The sequence below is a fragment of the Pseudophryne corroboree genome, unplaced genomic scaffold (assembly GCF_028390025.1).
Source record: "Pseudophryne corroboree isolate aPseCor3 unplaced genomic scaffold, aPseCor3.hap2 scaffold_150, whole genome shotgun sequence".
Lineage (NCBI taxonomy): Eukaryota > Metazoa > Chordata > Amphibia > Anura > Myobatrachidae > Pseudophryne > Pseudophryne corroboree.
In genome coordinates, this window is record NW_026968131.1 from 608,783 (window position 1) to 625,579 (window position 16,797).

At 49.8% G+C, this 16,797-nt stretch overlaps 23 non-coding genes and 2 pseudogenes across 23 annotated transcripts; 21 read left to right on the forward strand and 4 right to left on the reverse strand.

Moving 5' to 3' along the window:
- The first annotated feature begins 480 nt into the window (after positions 1–480).
- LOC134999800 (U1 spliceosomal RNA) lies at positions 481–644 on the forward strand. Its single transcript, XR_010201871.1, has one exon. It is a non-coding gene; the product is annotated as a U1 spliceosomal RNA (small nuclear RNA).
- Positions 645–796: 152 nt separating this feature from the next.
- Positions 797–959, forward strand: LOC134999396 (U1 spliceosomal RNA). Its single transcript, XR_010201499.1, has one exon. It is a non-coding gene; the product is annotated as a U1 spliceosomal RNA (small nuclear RNA).
- A 671-nt stretch (positions 960–1,630) lies between these two features.
- LOC134999338 (U1 spliceosomal RNA) lies at positions 1,631–1,794 on the forward strand. The gene has a single exon (XR_010201451.1). It is a non-coding gene; the product is annotated as a U1 spliceosomal RNA (small nuclear RNA).
- Positions 1,795–1,946: 152 nt separating this feature from the next.
- On the forward strand, positions 1,947–2,109 carry LOC134999994 (U1 spliceosomal RNA). The gene has a single exon (XR_010202052.1). It is a non-coding gene; the product is annotated as a U1 spliceosomal RNA (small nuclear RNA).
- A 671-nt stretch (positions 2,110–2,780) lies between these two features.
- LOC134999867 (U1 spliceosomal RNA) lies at positions 2,781–2,944 on the forward strand. The gene has a single exon (XR_010201934.1). It is a non-coding gene; the product is annotated as a U1 spliceosomal RNA (small nuclear RNA).
- Positions 2,945–3,096: 152 nt separating this feature from the next.
- On the forward strand, positions 3,097–3,259 carry LOC135000068 (U1 spliceosomal RNA). Its single transcript, XR_010202105.1, has one exon. It is a non-coding gene; the product is annotated as a U1 spliceosomal RNA (small nuclear RNA).
- Positions 3,260–3,929: 670 nt separating this feature from the next.
- On the forward strand, positions 3,930–4,093 carry LOC134999606 (U1 spliceosomal RNA). Its single transcript, XR_010201685.1, has one exon. It is a non-coding gene; the product is annotated as a U1 spliceosomal RNA (small nuclear RNA).
- A 152-nt stretch (positions 4,094–4,245) lies between these two features.
- On the forward strand, positions 4,246–4,387 carry LOC135000086 (U1 spliceosomal RNA; annotated as a pseudogene).
- A 691-nt stretch (positions 4,388–5,078) lies between these two features.
- LOC134999942 (U1 spliceosomal RNA) lies at positions 5,079–5,242 on the forward strand. The gene has a single exon (XR_010202007.1). It is a non-coding gene; the product is annotated as a U1 spliceosomal RNA (small nuclear RNA).
- Positions 5,243–7,955: 2,713 nt separating this feature from the next.
- On the forward strand, positions 7,956–8,119 carry LOC135000070 (U1 spliceosomal RNA). The gene has a single exon (XR_010202107.1). It is a non-coding gene; the product is annotated as a U1 spliceosomal RNA (small nuclear RNA).
- Positions 8,120–8,271: 152 nt separating this feature from the next.
- LOC134999921 (U1 spliceosomal RNA) lies at positions 8,272–8,434 on the forward strand. The gene has a single exon (XR_010201986.1). It is a non-coding gene; the product is annotated as a U1 spliceosomal RNA (small nuclear RNA).
- A 674-nt stretch (positions 8,435–9,108) lies between these two features.
- Positions 9,109–9,272, forward strand: LOC134999625 (U1 spliceosomal RNA). Its single transcript, XR_010201704.1, has one exon. It is a non-coding gene; the product is annotated as a U1 spliceosomal RNA (small nuclear RNA).
- A 152-nt stretch (positions 9,273–9,424) lies between these two features.
- On the forward strand, positions 9,425–9,587 carry LOC134999981 (U1 spliceosomal RNA). The gene has a single exon (XR_010202042.1). It is a non-coding gene; the product is annotated as a U1 spliceosomal RNA (small nuclear RNA).
- Positions 9,588–10,260: 673 nt separating this feature from the next.
- On the forward strand, positions 10,261–10,424 carry LOC135000081 (U1 spliceosomal RNA). The gene has a single exon (XR_010202117.1). It is a non-coding gene; the product is annotated as a U1 spliceosomal RNA (small nuclear RNA).
- Positions 10,425–10,576: 152 nt separating this feature from the next.
- LOC134999922 (U1 spliceosomal RNA) lies at positions 10,577–10,739 on the forward strand. Its single transcript, XR_010201987.1, has one exon. It is a non-coding gene; the product is annotated as a U1 spliceosomal RNA (small nuclear RNA).
- Positions 10,740–11,413: 674 nt separating this feature from the next.
- LOC134999871 (U1 spliceosomal RNA) lies at positions 11,414–11,577 on the forward strand. The gene has a single exon (XR_010201938.1). It is a non-coding gene; the product is annotated as a U1 spliceosomal RNA (small nuclear RNA).
- Positions 11,578–11,729: 152 nt separating this feature from the next.
- LOC134999439 (U1 spliceosomal RNA) lies at positions 11,730–11,881 on the forward strand (annotated as a pseudogene).
- Positions 11,882–12,566: 685 nt separating this feature from the next.
- Positions 12,567–12,730, forward strand: LOC134999706 (U1 spliceosomal RNA). Its single transcript, XR_010201782.1, has one exon. It is a non-coding gene; the product is annotated as a U1 spliceosomal RNA (small nuclear RNA).
- Positions 12,731–12,882: 152 nt separating this feature from the next.
- On the forward strand, positions 12,883–13,045 carry LOC134999953 (U1 spliceosomal RNA). Its single transcript, XR_010202017.1, has one exon. It is a non-coding gene; the product is annotated as a U1 spliceosomal RNA (small nuclear RNA).
- A 674-nt stretch (positions 13,046–13,719) lies between these two features.
- On the forward strand, positions 13,720–13,883 carry LOC134999827 (U1 spliceosomal RNA). Its single transcript, XR_010201898.1, has one exon. It is a non-coding gene; the product is annotated as a U1 spliceosomal RNA (small nuclear RNA).
- Positions 13,884–14,035: 152 nt separating this feature from the next.
- Positions 14,036–14,198, forward strand: LOC134999923 (U1 spliceosomal RNA). The gene has a single exon (XR_010201988.1). It is a non-coding gene; the product is annotated as a U1 spliceosomal RNA (small nuclear RNA).
- Positions 14,199–15,026: 828 nt separating this feature from the next.
- LOC135000022 (U1 spliceosomal RNA) lies at positions 15,027–15,189 on the reverse strand. The gene has a single exon (XR_010202062.1). It is a non-coding gene; the product is annotated as a U1 spliceosomal RNA (small nuclear RNA).
- Positions 15,190–15,341: 152 nt separating this feature from the next.
- Positions 15,342–15,505, reverse strand: LOC134999826 (U1 spliceosomal RNA). The gene has a single exon (XR_010201897.1). It is a non-coding gene; the product is annotated as a U1 spliceosomal RNA (small nuclear RNA).
- Positions 15,506–16,179: 674 nt separating this feature from the next.
- Positions 16,180–16,342, reverse strand: LOC134999997 (U1 spliceosomal RNA). The gene has a single exon (XR_010202054.1). It is a non-coding gene; the product is annotated as a U1 spliceosomal RNA (small nuclear RNA).
- A 152-nt stretch (positions 16,343–16,494) lies between these two features.
- LOC134999838 (U1 spliceosomal RNA) lies at positions 16,495–16,658 on the reverse strand. Its single transcript, XR_010201908.1, has one exon. It is a non-coding gene; the product is annotated as a U1 spliceosomal RNA (small nuclear RNA).
- Between the last annotated feature and the right edge of the window lie 139 nt (positions 16,659–16,797).

The window sequence follows — 16,797 nt, forward strand, 5'->3', positions numbered from 1 at the left end:
GTCTCTGGAGCAGTTACAGTGCCCAGCTGCTGCAAGAAATCAGCTTGAATGCTTCAGGGGCTGGGGCATAGCCAACATGAGCCCCACACCGAAGGAGGGTGGAGGTGTGTAATGCGAACTAGGGGTCATCCAAGCGCCGCAAAAGGCCGCCATGCCCTGCACGCCCCTTGTCTCTTTTCATATGCAGACGAGGGTTGAAGCCAACTTTGACCCACTGTTTGGATGACATCACCATATGCAAATCCATCTGCTGCAGGCCTTCCCCCAGGAATGCTTGCACTAGTTGTTGCATTTGGTTTGTTGTTTGGGGGTGCTTCAGTATTAGGCAGCCTTCTGCCCTCCCATGTTCATCTGAAAATATGTGTTCTCCCTGCAGTTGTTGTCCCCAGATGAGAGTTCCCTTGTGCTGCCTCAGTTGAATCTCCTTTACTTGACAGAGATGTGCCTGAGCAGCGGCCCTCCCCAGCCCTATCCCAAATCATACTTATTTTGCATAGGCGATACCATGGTCATGAAGATTGTTCTCCCAGTGTGAGGTTCATTCATTGCATTCTGGGTATGCTGACCCCTGTGATTTTCCCAAATGTGGGAAACTCGACTGCATTATTTGTGGTAGTGGGGGACTGTGTTTGTGCTTTCCTCTGGTCAGCTCGGGTAAAAATCAGATTTCTTTATCTCAGATCTTCCTCTAGCCTTGTTCTTCTTTCGAGAGTTCCCTTGTGCTGCCTCAGTTGGATCTCTTTCACTTGACAGGGGGGTACCCGAGCAGCGACCCTCCCCAGCTCTAGCCCAACTCCTACTTACCTGCCAGGTGAGATACTATGATCATGTAGGTGCTTCTCCCAGGGCAAGGCTCACCCATTGCACTCTGGTTGTGCTGCCCCTGCGATTTCCCCAAATGTGGGAAACTTGACTGCATAATTTGTGTTTCCCTTGGTCGGCTCTCGTATAATTCAGATCTCTTTGTCTCAGGTCTCTCTCCAGCCTAGTTTGCTGTCTGTTTCCACTTCTCTTTTCTTGAGCCGCTCCCTTCTATGCCCTTGCGCACTATCCTGACTTCTCCCGTCTGCTTACTTCGTGCCTTCCAACGCACAATGCAAACTACAGGTAGTGCTGCAGGGCCCACACCCTTTTACTTGCCGTACAGAGCAGCTCTGGAGCAGTTACAGTGCCCAGCTGCTGCAAGAAATCAGCTTGAATGCTTCAGGGGCTGGGGCATAGCCAACATGAGCCCCACACCGAAGGAGGGTGGAGGTGTGTAATGCGAACTAGGGGTCAGCCAAGCGCCGCAAAAGGCCGCCATGCCCTGCACGCCCCTTTTCTCTTTTCATATGCAGACGAGGGTTGAAGCCAACTTTGACCCACTGCTTGGATGGCATCACCATATGCAAATCCATCTGCTGCAGGCCTTCCCCCAGGAATGTTTGCACTAGTTGTTGCATTTGGTTTGTTGTTTGGGGGTGCTTCAGTATTAGGCAGCCTTCTGCCCTCCCATGTTCATCTGAAAATATGTGTTCTCCCTGCAGTTGTTGTCCCCAGATGAGAGTTCCCTTGTGCTGCCTCAGTTGAATCTCCTTTACTTGACAGAGATGCGCCTGAGCAGCGGCCCTCCCCAGCCCTATCCCAAATCATACTTATTTTGCATAGGAGAGACCATGGTCTTGAAGATTGTTCTCCCAGGGTGAGGTTCATTCATTGCATTCTGGGTATGCTGACCCCTGTGATTTCCCCAAATGTGGGAAACTCAACTGCATTATTTGTGGTAGTGGGGGACTGTATTTGTGCTTTCCTCTGGTCAGCTCTGGTAAAAGTCAGATTTATTTGTTTCAGATCTTCCTCTAGCCTTGTTCTTCTTTCGAGAGTTCCCTTGTGCTGCCTCAGTTGGATCTCCTTCACTTGACAGGGGTGTGCCCGAGCAGCGACCCTCCCCAGCTCTAGCCCAACTTCTACTTACCTGCCAGGTGAGATAGTATAATCATGAAGGTGCTTCTCCCAGGGCAAGGCTCACCCATTGCACTCTGGATGTGCTGCCCCTGCGATTTCCCCAAATGTGGGAAACTTGACTGCATAATTTGTGTTTCCCCTGGTCGGCTCTCGTATAATTCAGATCTCTTTGTCTCAGGTCTCTCTCCAGCCTAGTTTGCTGTCTGTTTCCACTTCTCTTTTCTTAAGCCGCTCCATTCTATGGCCTTGCGCACTATCCTTACTTCTCCCGTCTGCTTACTTTGTGCCTTCCAATACACCATGCAAACTACAGGTAGTGCTGCAGGGCCCACACCCTTTTACTTGCCGTACAGAGCAGCTCTGGAGCTGTTACAGTGCCCAGCTACTGCAAGAAATCAGCTTGAATGCTTCAGGGGCTGGGGCATAGCCAACATGAGCCCCACACCGAAGGAGAATGGAGGTGTTTAATGCGAACTAGGGGTCATCCAAGCGCCGCAAAAGGCCGCCATGCCCTGCACGCCCCTTTTCTCTTTTCATATGCAGACGAGGGTTGAAGCCAACTTTGACCCACTGCTTGGATGACATCACCATATGCAAATCCATCTGCTGCAGGCCTTCCCCCAGGAATGCTTGCACTAGTTGTTGCATTTGGTTTGTTGTTTGGGGGTGCTTCAGTATTAGGCAGCCTTCTGCCCTCCCATGTTCATCTGAAAATATGTGTTCTCCCTGCAGTTGTTGTCCCCAGATGAGAGTTCCCTTATGCTGCCTCAGTTGAATCTCCTTTACTTGACAGAGATGTGCCTGAGCAGCGGCCCTCCCCAGCCCTATCCCAAATCATACTTATTTTGCATAGGAGATACCATGGTCATGAAGATTATTCTCCCAGTGTGAGGTTCATTCATTGCATTCTGGGTATGCTGACCCCTGTGATTTCCCCAAATGTGGGAAACTCGACAGCATTATTTGTGGTAGTGGGGGACTGTGTTTGTGTTTTCCTCTGGTCAGCTCTGGTAAAAGTCAGATTTCTTTGTCTCAGATCTTCCTCTAGCCTTGTTCTTCTTTCGAGAATTCCCTTGTGCTGCCTCAGTTGGATCTCCTTCACTTGACAGGGGGGTACCCGAGCAGCGACCCTCCCCAGCTCTAGCCCAACTCCTACTTACCTGCCAGGTGAGATACTATGATCACGTAGGTGCTTCTCCCAGGGCAAGGCTCACCCATTGCACTCTGGGTGTGCTGCTCCTGCGATTTCCCCAAATGTGGGAAACTTGACTGCATAATTTGTGTTTCCCCTGGTCGGCTCTCGTATAATTCAGATCTCTTTGTCTCAGGTCTCTCTCCAGCCTAGTTTGCTGTCTGTTTCCACTTCTCTTTTCTTAAGCCGCTCCATTCTATGGCCTTGCGCACTATCCTTACTTCTCCCGTCTGCTTACTTTGTGCCTTCCAATGCACAATGCAAACTACAGGTAGTGCTGCAGGGCCCACACCCTTTTACTTGCCGTACAGAGCAGCTCTGGAGCTGTTACAGTGCCCAGCTACTGCAAGAAATCAGCTTGAATGCTTCAGGGGCTGGGGCATAGCCAACATGAGCCCCACACCGAAGGAGGGTGGAGGTGTTTAATGCGAACTAGGGGTCATCCAAGCGCCGCAAAAGGCCGCCATGCCCTGCACGCCCCTTTTCTCTTTTCATATGCAGACGAGGGTTGAAGCCAACTTTGACCCACTGCTTGGATGACATCACCATATGCAAATCCATCTGCTGCAGGCCTTCCCCCAGGAATGCTTGCACTAGTTGTTGCATTTGGTTTGTTGTTTGGGGGTGCCTCAGTATTAGGCAGCCTTCTGCCCTCCCATGTTCATCTGAAAATATGTGTTCTCCCTGCAGTTGTTGTCCCCAGTGAGAGTTCCCTTATGCTGCCTCAGTTGAATCTCCTTTAATTGACAGAGATGTGCCTGAGCAGCGGCCCTCCCCAGCCCTATCCCAAATCATACTTATTTTGCATAGGAGATACCATGGTCATGAAGATTGTTCTCCGAGGGTGAGGTTCATTCATTGCATTTTGGGTATGCTGACCCCTGTGATTTCCCCAAATGTGGGAAACTCGACTGCATTATTTGTGGTAGTGGGGGACTGTGTTTGTGCTTTCCTCTGGTCAGCTCTGGTAAAAGTCAGATTTCTTTGTCTCAGATTTTCCTCTAGCCTTGTTCTTCTTTCGAGAGTTCCCTTGTGCTGCCTCAGTTGGATCTCCTTCACTTGACAGGGGGGTACCCGAGCAGCAACCCTCCCCAGCTCTAGCCCAACTCCTACTTACCTGCCAGGTGAGATACTATGATCATGAAGGTGCTTCTCCCAGGGCAAGGCTCACCCATTGCACTCTGGGTGTGCTGCTCCTGCGATTTCCCCAAATGTGGGACACTTGACTGCATAATTTGTGTTTCCCCTGGTCGGCTCTCATATAATTTAGATCTCTTTGTCTCAGGTCCCTCTCCAGCCTAGTTTGCTGCCTGTTTCCACTTCTCTTTTCTTGAGCCGCTCCCTTCTATGCCCTTGTGCACTATCCTGACTTCCCCGTCTGCTTACTTTGTGCCTTCCAACGCACAATGCAAAATACAGGTAGTGCTGCAGGGCCCACACCCTTTTACTTGCTTTACAGAGCAGCTCTGGAGCTGTTACAGTGCCCAGCTGCTGCAAGAAATCAGCTTGAATGCTTCAGGGGCTTGGGCATAGCCAACATGAGCCCCACACCGAAGGAGGGTGGAGGTGTTTAATGCGAACTAGGGGTCATCCAAGCGCCGCAAAAGGCCGCCATGCCCTGCACACCCCTTTTTTATTTTCATATGCAGACGAGGGTTGAAGCCAACTTTGACCCACTGCTTGGATGACATCACCATATGCAAATCCATCTGCTGCAGGCCTTCCCCCAGGAATGCTTGCACTAGTAGTTGCATTTGGTTTGTTTTTTGGGGGTGCTTCAGTATTAGGCAGCCTTCTGCCCTCCCATGTTTATCTGAAAATATGTGTTCTCCCTGCAGTTGTTGTCCCCAGATGAGAGTTCCCTTGTGCTGCCTCAGTTGAATCTCCTTTACTTGACAGAGATGTGCCTGAGCAGCGGCCCTCCCCAGCCCTATCCCAAATCATACTTATTTTGCATAGGAGATACCATGGTCATGAAGATTGTTCTCCCAGGGTGAGGTTCATTCATTGCATTCTGGGTATGCTGACCCCTGTGATTTCCCCAAATGTGGGAAACTCGACTGCATTATTTGTGGTAGTGGGGGACTGTGTTTGTGCTTTCCTCTGGTCAGCTCTGGTAAAAGTCAGATTTCTTTGTCTCAGATCTTCCTCTAGCCTTGTTCTTCTTTCGAGAGTTCCCTTGTGCTGCCTCAGTTGGATCTCCTTCACTTGACAGGGGGTGCACGAGCAGCAATCCTCCACAGCTCTAGCCCAACTCCTACTTACCTGCCAGGTGAGATACTATGATCTTCACTGTTAGGGCAATCAGGATGTGGAATTCCCTGCCAGGGAAGGTGGTAATGGCGGACTCTGTAATTGGATTTAAAAAAGGAATGGATACATTTCTGAATGAAAAAGCTATCCAAGGTTATAATACTTAAAATATCAACATGGTTAATCCGGGGGTAACATGAGTTATAGTAGCTAACTAGTCATAAAACATTATTCAGCAAGTATGTAGAATCATCACAACTTAAAACAGGTTGAACACGATGGGCAATTTGCCTCTATTCAACCTCAAAAACTATGTTACTATATGTTACTATATTACTATGTTACTGTAGTATACAGAACACCACAATGTAATGAGCAGTGATAGTGAGCACTGATGAGGATACTAAAACTGACACTGAGCAGCAAGATGCAGCACTGGACTATTAGTAATGTACTGTAGTATGCTGAGCACCACAATGCAGCACAAGACAATGAGCAGTGATACTGAGCACTGATGAGGATACTACTGAGAACTGACACTGAGCAGGAGAGACACACTACTAGTATTACTGAGCAGCAATAAGTAACCACTGATACTGAGCACTGATATGGAGATTTCCACTGAGAGAACATAGCCACGTCCTCTCCGCTCTCTCTTCAATGCACGAGTAAAAATGGCGGCAACGCGCAGCTCTTTATATGGAATCCGAATCTCGCGAGAATCCGACAGCGGGATGATGACATTTTCCCTTGTTCAGTTTTTCCGAGTCAGGCGGGAACAACCGAGCCTGCCTCGGACCAGTGTAAACCACGTGGAGTTCGTCGGGAATTCGGTTCTCTGAGAACCGAACCCGCTCCTCTATATATACTATATTACTATGTTACTGTAGTATACAGAACACCACAATGCAATGAGCAGTGATAGTGAGCACTGATGAGGATACTAGAACTGACACTGAGCAGCAAGATGCAGCACTGGACTATTAGTAATGTACTGTAGTATGCTGAGCACCACAATGCAGCACAAGACAATGAGCAGTGATACTGAGCACTGATGAGGATACTACTGAGAACTGACACTGAGCAGGAGAGACACACTACTAGTATTACTGAGCAGCAATAAGTAACCACTGATACTGAGCACTGATATTGAGATTTCCACTGAGAGAACATAGCCACGTCCTCTCCGCTCTCTCTTCAATGCACGAGTAAAAATGGCAGCAACGCGCAGCTCTTTATATGGAATCCGAATCTCGCGAGAATCCGACAGCGGGATGATGACATTTTCCCTTGTTCAGGTTTTCCGAGTCAGGCGGGAACAACCGAGCCTGCCTCGGACCAGTGTTAACTACGTGGAGTTCGTGGGGAATTCGGTTCTCGGAGAACCGAACCCGCTCCTCTCTACCTTATACCCATCAATTTTTTTATTTTCAGTCTAAGCCCCTGCAGTTTTCTGTAAGCATCTGCTTCGCTATGATGATCAACAAGTCACAAGGGCAAACACTCAGGGCTTGAGGCGTAGATCTTAGGACCAGCTGCTACAAGCATGGCAGAGGTGTCACTGGTGAGACCCAGAGAGGTGGCGAGGGAGATTGTAATGCAGTGCGCGCAGATAAACAGCGCAATGGTAAAAAGGAGGCATGGTTTCATAGGTAGGGGCGTGGCCTGGTGGCCTGAATCTACATTTTGTTGCTCCGGGAGTCCCGGGGGTTGGGGGCTGCACCCGGGGACTAGTGTGTGAGCGGTGCTGGCTCCTGCACAGTGACAGGGCATGGCCACCCAGCATGACGCCTCCCTTCTTGACCATGCTGTAATTGCAGTCGCACTGCAGTTCAGCGTGATCATAAAAAATGGTGTAGGCTCCTGCTGGTGCAGACTGTAGAGAAAAGCTGCTGTGACCACGCCCCCTGTGTCTCCTCCGTTGCAGACCCCATTTTGAAGCCTTGCCCCCGGACTAAGAGAAAAGAATGCCCTTGAGCACTATCCTGACTTCTCCTCCCGTCTGCTTAATTTGTGCCTTCCAACGCACAATGCGAACAACAGGTGGTGCTGCAGGGCCCACACTCTTTTACTTGCCTTACAGAACAGCTCTGGAGCTGTTACAGTGCCCAGCTGCTGCAAGAAATCAGCTTGAATGCTTCAGGGGATGGGGCATGGCCAACATGAGCCCCACACCAAAGGAGGGTGGGGGTGTTTAATGCGAACTAGGGGTCATCCAAGCACTGCAAAAGGCCGCCATGCCCTGCATGCCCCTTTTCTCTTTTCATATGCAGATGAGGGTTCCAGTCAACTTTGGCCCACTGCTTGGATAACATCACCATATGCAAATCCGTCTGCTGCAGACCTTCCCCCAAGAGTGCTTGTACTAGTTGTTGCATATGGTTTGATATTTGATGGTGCTTCAGTATTAGGCAGCCTTCCGCCCTCCCATGTTCATCTGAAAAGATGTGGTCTCCCTGCAGTTGTTGTCCCCAGATGAGAGTTCCCTTGTGCTGCCTCAGTTGAATCTCCTTTACTTGACAGAGATGTGCCTGAGCAGCGGCCCTCACCAGCCCTATCCCAAATCATACTTATTTTGCATAGGAGATACCATGGTCATGAAGATTGTTCTCCCAGGGTGAGGTTCATTCATTGCATTCTGGGTATGCTGACCCCTGTGATTTTCCCAAATGTGGGAAACTCGACTGCATTATTTGTGGTAGTGGGGGACTGTGTTTGTGCTTTCCTCTGGTCAGCTCTGGTAAAAGTCAGATTTCTTTGTCTCAGATCTTCCTCTAGCCTTGTTCTTCTTTCGAGAGTTCCCTGGTGCTGCCTCAGTTGGATCTCCTTCACTTCACAGGGGGGAACCCGAGCAGCGACCCTCCCCAGCTCTAGCCCAACTCCTACTTACCTGCCAGGTGAGATACTATGATCATGAAGGTGCTTCTCCCAGGGCAAGGCTCACCCATTGCACTCTGGGTGTGCTGCCCCTGCGATTTCCCCAAATGTGGGAAACTTGACTGCATAATTTGTGTTTCCCCTGGTCGGCTCTCGTATAATTCAGATCTCTTTGTCTCAGGTCTCTCTCCAGCCTAGTTTGCTGTCTGTTTCCACTTCTCTTTTCTTCAGCCGCTCCCTTCTATACCCTTGTGCACTATCCTGACTTCTCCTCCAGTCTGATTACTTTGTGCCTTCCAATGCACAATGCAAACTACAGGAAGTGCTGCAGGGCCCACACCCTTTTACTTGCCTTACAGAGCAGCTCTGGAGCTGTTACAGTGCCCAGCTGCTGCAAGAAATCAGCTTGAATGCTTCAGGGGATGGGGCATGGCCAACATGAGCCCCACACCAAAGGAGGGTGGAGGTGTTTAATGCGAACTAGGGGTCATCCAAGCACCGCAAAAGGCCGCCATGCCCTGCACGCCCATTTTCTCTTTTCATATGCAGATGAGGGTTGAAGCCAACTTTGACCCACTGCTTGGATGACATCACCGTATGCAAATCCGTCTTCTGCAGAACTTCCCCCAGGAATGCTTGCACTAGTTGTTGCATTTGGTTTGTTGTTTGGGGGTGCTTCAGTATTAGGCAGCCTTCTGCCCTCCCATGTTCATCTGAAAATATGTGTTCTCCCTGCAGTTGTTGTCCCCAGATGAAAGTTCCCTTGTGCTGCCTCAGTTGAATCTCCTTTACTTGACAGAGATGTGCATGAGCAGCGGCCCTCCCCAGCCCTATTCCAAATCATACTTATTTTGCATAGGAGATACCATGGTCATGAAGATTGTTCTCCCAGGGTGAGGTTCATTCATTGCATTTTGGGTATGCTGACCCCTGTGATTTCCCCAAATGTGGGAAACTTGACTGCATTATTTGTGGTAGTGGGGGACTGTGTTTGTGCTTTCCTCTGGTCAGCTCTGGTAAAAGTCAGATTTCTTTGTCTCAGATTTTCCTCTAGCCTTGTTCTTCTTTCGAGAGTTCCCTTGTGCTGCCTCAGTTGGATCTCCTTCACTTTACAGGGGGGTACCCGAGCAGCGACCCTCCCCAGCTCTAGCCCAACTCCTACTTACCTGCCAGGTGAGATACTATGATCATGAAGGTGCTTCTCCCAGGGCAAGGCTCACCCATTGCACTCTGGGTGTGCTGCCCCTGCGATTTCCCCAAATGTGGGAAACTTGACTGCATAATTTGTGTTTCCCTTGGTCGGCTCTCGTATAATTCAGATCTCTTTGTCTCAGGTCTCTCTCCAGCCTAGTTTGCTGTCTGTTCCACTTCTCTTTTCTTCAGCCGCTCCCTTCTATACCCTTGTGCACTATCCTGACTTCTCCTCCCGTCTGCTTACTTTGTGCCTTCCAATGCACAATGCAAACTACAGGTAGTGCTTCAGGGCCCACACCCTTTTACTTGCCTTACAGAGCAGCTCTGGAGCTGTTACAGTGCCCAGCTGCTGCAAGAAATCAGCTTGAATGCTTCAGGGGATGGGGCATGGCCAACATGAGCCCCACACCAAAGGAGGGTGGGGGTGTTTAATGCGAACTAGGGGTCATCCAAGCACTGCAAAAGGCCGCCATGCCCTGCATGCCCCTTTTCTCTTTTCATATGCAGATGAGGGTTCCAGTCAACTTTGGCCCACTGCTTGGATAACATCACCATATGCAAATCCGTCTGCTGCAGACCTTCCCCCAGGAGTGCTTGTACTAGTTGTTGCATATGGTTTGATATTTGATGGTGCTTCAGTATTAGGCAGCCTTCCGCCCTCCCATGTTCATCTGAAAAGATGTGGTCTCCCTGCAGTTGTTGTCCCCAGATGAGAGTTCCCTTGTGCTGCCTCAGTTGAATCTCCTTTGCTTGACAGAGATGTGCCTGAGCAGCGGCCCTCACCAGCCCTATCCCAAATCATACTTATTTTGCATAGGAGATACCATGGTCATGAAGATTGTTCTCCCAGGGTGAGGTTCATTCATTGCATTCTGGGTATGCTGACCCCTGTGATTTTCCCAAATGTGGGAAACTCGACTGCATTATTTGTGGTAGTGGGGGACTGTGTTTGTGCTTTCCTCTGGTCAGCTCTGGTAAAAGTCAGATTTCTTTGTCTCAGATCTTCCTCTAGCCTTGTTCTTCTTTCGAGAGTTCCCTGGTGCTGCCTCAGTTGGATCTCCTTCACTTCACAGGGGGGAACCCGAGCAGCGACCCTCCCCAGCTCTAGCCCAACTCCTACTTACCTGCCAGGTGAGATACTATGATCATGAAGGTGCTTCTCCCAGGGCAAGGCTCACCCATTGCACTCTGGGTGTGCTGCCCCTGCGATTTCCCCAAATGTGGGAAACTTGACTGCATAATTTGTGTTTCCCCTGGTCGGCTCTCGTATAATTCAGATCTCTTTGTCTCAGGTCTCTCTCCAGCCTAGTTTGCTGTCTGTTTCCACTTCTCTTTTCTTCAGCCGCTCCCTTCTATACCCTTGTGCACTATCCTGACTTCTCCTCCCGTCTGCTTACTTTGTGCCTTCCAATGCACAATGCAAACTACAGGTAGTGCTGCAGGGCCCACACCCTTTTACTTGCCTTACAGAGCAGCTCTGGAGCTGTTACAGTGCCCAGCTGCTGCAAGAAATCAGCTTGAATGCTTCAGGGGCTGGGGCATAGCCAACATGAGCCCCACACCAAAGGAGGGTGGAGGTGTTTAATGCAAACTAGGGGTCAGCCAAGCGCCGCAAAAGGCCACCATGCCCTGCACGCCCCTTTTCTCTTTTCATATGCAGACGAGGATTGAAGCCAACTTTGACCCACTGCTTGGATGACATCACCATATGCAAATCCATCTGCGGCAGGCCTTCCCCCAGGAATGCTTGCACTAGTTGTTGCATTTGGTTTGTTGTTTGGGGGTGCTTCAGTATTAGGCAGCCTTCTGCCCTCCCATGTTCATCTGAAAATATATGTTCTCCCTGCAGTTGTTGTCCCAAGATGAGAGTTCCCTTGTGCTGCCTCAGTTGAATCTCCTTTACTTGACAGAGATGTGCATGAGCAGCGGCCCTCCCCAGCCCTATTCCAAATCATACTTATTTTGCATAGGAGATACCATGGTCATGAAGATTTTTCTCCCAGGGTGAGGTTCATTCATTGCATTTTGGGTATGCTGACCCCTGTGATTTCCCCAAATGTCGGAAACTTGACTGCATTATTTGTGGTAGTGGGAGACTGTGTTTGTGCTTTCCTCTGGTCAGCTCTGGTAAAAGTCAGATTTCTTTGTCTCAGATTTTCCTTTAGCCTTGTTCTTCTTTCGAGAGTTCCCTTGTGCTGCCTCAGTTGGATCTCCTTCACTTTACAGGGGGGTACCCGAGCAGCGACCCTCCCCAGCTCTAGCCCAACTCCTACTTACCTGCCAGGTGAGATACTATGATCATGAAGGTGCTTCTCCCAGGGCAAGGCTCACCCATTGTACTCTGGGTGTGATGCTCCTGCGATTTCCCCAAATGTGGGAATCTTGACTGCATAATTTGTGTTTCCCCTGGTCGGCTCACGTATAATTCAGATCTCTTTGTCTCAGGTCTCTCTCCAGCCTAGTTTGCTGTCTGTTTCCACTTCTCTTTTCTTCAGCCGCTCCCTTCTATACCCTTGTGCACTATCCTGACTTCTCCTCCCATCTGCTTACTTTGTGCCTTCCAATGCACAATGCAAACTACAGGTAGTGCTGCAGGGCCCACACCCTTTTACTTGCCTTACAGAGCAGCTCTGGAGCTGTTACAGTGCCCAGCTGCTGCAAGAAATCAGCTTGAATGCTTCAGGGGCTGGGGCATAGCCAACATGAGCCCCACACCGAAGGAGGGTGGAGGTGTTTAATGCGAACTAGGGGTCATCCAAGCACCGCAAAAGGCCGCCATGCCCTGCACGCCCCTTTTCTCTTTTCATATGCAGATGAGGGTTGAAGCCAACTTTGACCCACTGCTTGGATGACATCACCGTATGCAAATCCATCTTCTGCAGAACTTCCCCCAGGAATGCTTGCACTAGTTGTTGCATTTGGTTTGTTGTTTGGGGGTGCTTCAGTATTAGGCAGCCTTCTGCCCTCCCATGTTCATCTGAAAATATGTGTTCTCCCTGCAGTTGTTGTCCCCAGATGAGAGTTCCCTTGTGCTGCCTCAGTTGAATCTCCTTTACTTGACAGAGATGTGCATGAGCAGCGGCCCTTCCCAGCCCTATTCCAAATCATACTTATTTTGCATAGGAGATACCATGGTCATGAAGATTGTTCTCCCAGGGTGAGGTTCATTCATTGCATTTTGGGTATGCTGACCTCTGTGATTTCCCCAAATGTGGGAAACTTGACTGCATTATTTGTGGTAGTGGGGGACTGTGTTTGTGCTTTCCTCTGGTCAGCTCTGGTAAAAGTCAGATTTCTTTGTCTCAGATTTTCCTCTAGCCTTGTTCTTCTTTCGAGAGTTCCCTTGTGCTGCCTCAGTTGGATCTCCTTCACTTTACAGGGGGGTACCCGAGCAGCGACCCTCCCCAGCTCTAGCCCAACTCCTACTTACCTGCCAGGTGAGATACTATGATCATGAAGGTGCTTCTCCCAGGGCAAGGCTCACCCATTGCACTCTGGGTGTGCTGCTCCTGCGATTTCCCCAAATGTGGGAAACTTGACTGCATAATTTGTGTTTCCCCTGGTCGGCTCTCGTATAATTCAGATCTCTTTGTCTCAGGTCTCTCTCCAGCCTAGTTTGCTGTCTGTTTCCACTTCTCTTTTCTTGAGCCGCTCCCTTCTATGCCCTTGCGCACTATCCTGACTTCTCCTCCTGTCTGCTTACTTTGTGCCTTCCAACGCACAATGCGAACTACAGGTAGTGCTGCAGGGCCCACACCCTTTTACTTGCCTTACAGAGCAGCTCTGGAGCTGTTACAGTGCCCAGCTGCTGCAAGAATTCAGCTTGAATGCTTCAGGGGCTGGGGCATAGCCAACATGAGCCCCACACCAAAGGAGGGTGGAGGTGTTTAATGCAAACTAGGGGTCAGCCAAGCGCCGCAAAAGGCCACCATGCCCTGCACGCCCCTTTTCTCTTTTCATATGCAGACGAGGGTTGAAGCCAACTTTGACCAACTGCTTGGATGACATCACCATATGCAAATCCATCTGCGGCAGGCCTTCCCCCAGGAATGCTTGCACTAGTTGTTGCATTTGGTTTGTTGTTTGGGGGTGCTTCAGTATTAGGCAGCCTTCTGCCCTCCCATGTTCATCTGAAAATATATGTTCTCCCTGCAGTTGTTGTCCCAAGATGAGAGTTCCCTTGTGCTGCCTCAGTTGAATCTCCTTTACTTGACAGAGATGTGCATGAGCAGCGGCCCTCCCCAGCCCTCTTCCAAATCATACTTATTTTGCATAGGAGATACCATGGTCATGAAGATTTTTCTCCCAGGGTGAGGTTCATTCATTGCATTTTGGGTATGCTGACCCCTGTGATTTCCCCAAATGTGGGAAACTCGACTGCATTATTTGTGGTAGTGGGAGGCTGTGTTTGTGATTTCTTCTGGTCAGCTCTGGTAAAAGTCAGATTTCTTTGTTTCAGATTTTCCTTTAGCCTTGTTCTTCTTTCGAGAGTTCCCTTGTGCTGCCTCAGTTGGATCTCCTTCACTTAACAGGGGGGTGCCCGAGCAGCGACCCTCCCTAGCTCTAGCCCAACTCCTACTTACCTGCCAGGTGAGATACTATGATCATGAAGGTGCTTCTCCCAGGGCAAGGCTCACCCATTGCACTCTGGGTGTGCTGCCCCTGCGATTTCCCCAAATGTGGGAAACTTGACTGCATAATTTGTGTTTCCCCTGGTCGGCTCTCGTATAATTCAGATCTCTTTGTCTCAGATCTCTCTCCAGCCTAGTTTGCTGTCTGTTTCCACTTCTCTTTTCTTCAGCCGCTCCCTTCTATACCCTTGTGCACTATCCTGACTTCTCCTCCCGTTTGCTTACTTTGTGCCTTCCAATGCACAATGCAAACTACAGGTAGTGCTGCAGGGCCCACACCCTTTTACTTGCCTTACAGAGCGTCTCTGGAGCTGTTACAGTGCCCAGCTGCTGCAAGAAATCTGCTTGAATGCTTCAGGGGATGGGACATGGCCAACATGAGCCCCACACCAAAGGAGGGTGGAGCAGAAGGCTGCCTAATACTGAAGCACCCCCAAACAACAAACCAAATGCAACAACTAGTGCAAGCATTCCTGGGGGAAGGCCTGCCGCAGATGGATTTGCATATGGTGATGTCATCCAAGCAGTGGGTCAAAGGTGGCTTCAACCCTCGTCTGCATATAAAAACAGAAAAGGGGCGTGCAGGGCATGGTGGCCTTTTGCGGCGCTTGACTGACCCCTAGTTTGCATTAAACACCTCCACCCTCCTTCGGTGTGGGGCTCATGTTGGCTATGCCCCAGCCCCTGAAGCATTCAAGCTGATTTCTTGCAGCAGCTGGCCACTGTAACAGCTCCAGAGCTGCTCTGTAAGGCAAGTAAAAGGGTGTGGGCCCTGCAGCACTACCTGTAGTTTGCATTGTGCATTGGAAGGCACAAAGTAAGCAGACGGGAGGAGAAGTCAGGATAGTGCACAAGGGTATAGAAGGGAGCGGCTGAAAAAAAGAGAAGTGGAAACAGACAGCAAACTAGGCTGAAGAGAGACCTGAGACAAAGAGATCTGAATTATACGAGAGCCGACCAGGGGAAACACAAATTATGCAGTCAAGTTTCCCACATTTGGGGAAATCGCAGGAGCAGCACACCCAGAGTACAATGGGTGAGCCTTGCCCTGGGAGAAGCACCTTCATGATCATAGTATCTCACCTGGCAGGTAAGTAGGAGTTGGGCTAGAGCTGGGGAGGGTCGCTGCTCGGGTACCCCCCTGTAAAGTGAAGGAGATCCAACTGAGGCAGCACAAGGGAACTCTCGAAAGAAGAACAAGGCTAAAGGAAAATCTGAGACAAAGAAATCTGACTTTTACCAGAGCTGACCAGAAGAAATCACAAACACAGCCTCCCACTACCACAAATAATGCAGTCAAGTTTCCCACATTTGGGGAAATCACAGGGGTCAGCATACCCAAAATGCAATGAATAAACCTCACCCTGGGAGAAAAATCTTCATGACCATGGTATCTCCTATGCAAAATAAGTATGATTTGGAATAGGGCTGGGGAGGGCCGCTGCTCATGAACATCTCTGTCAAGTAAAGGAGATTTAACTGAGGCAACACAAGGGAACTCTCATCTGGGGACAACAACTGCAGGGAGAACATATATTTTCAGATGAACATGGGAGGGCAGAAGGCTGCCTAATACTGAAGCACCCCCAAACAACAAACCAAATGCAACAACTAGTGCAAGCATTCCTGGGGGAAGGCCTGCCGCAGATGGATTTGCATATGGTGATGTCATCCAAGCAGTGGGTCAAAGTTGGCTTCAACCCTCGTCTGCATATGAAAAGAGAAAAGGGGCGTGCAGGGCATGGCGGCCTTTTGCGGTGCTTGGATGACCCCTAGTTCGCATTAAACACCTCCACCCTCTTTTGGTGTGGGGCTCATGTTGGCCATGCCCCATCCCCTGAAGCATTAAAGCAGATTTCTTGCAGCAGCTGGGCACTGTAACAGCTCCAGAGCTGCTCTGTAAGGCAAGTAAAAGGGTGTGGGCCCTGCAGCACTACCTGTAGTTTGCATTGTGCATTGGAAGGCACAAAGTAAGCAGACGGGAGGAGAAGTCAGGATAGTGCACAAGGTTATAGAAGGGAGCGGCTGAAGAAAAGAGAAGTGGAAACAGACAGCAAACTAGGCTGGAGAGAGACCTGAGACAAAGAGATCTGAATTATACGAGAGCCGACCAGGGGAAACACAAATTATGCAGTCAAGTTTCCCACATTTGGGGAAATCGCAGGGGCAGCACACCCAGAGTGCAATGGGTGAGCCTTGCCCTGGGAGAAGCACCATCATGATCATAGTATCTCACCTGGCAGGTAAGTAGGAGTTGGGCTAGAGCTGGGGAGGGTCTCTGCTCGGGCACCCCCCTGTCAAGTGAAGGAGATCCAACTGAGGCAGCACAAGGGAACTCTCAAAAGAAGAACAAGGCTAGAGGAAGATCTGAAACAAAGAAATCTGACTTTTACCAGAGCTGACCAGAGGAAAACACAAACACAGTCCCCCACTACCACAAATAAAGCAGTCGAGTTTCCCACATTTGGGGAAATCACAGGGGTCAGCATACCCAGAATGCAATGAATGAACCTCACCCTGGGAGAATAATCTTCATGACCATGGTATGTCCTATGCAAAATAAGTATGATTTGGGATAGAGCTGGGGTGGGCCGCTGCTCAGGCACATCTCTGTCAAGTTAAGGAGATTCAACTGAGGCAGCACAAGGGAACTCTCATCTGGGGACAACAACTGCAGGGAGAACACATATTTTCAGATGAACATGG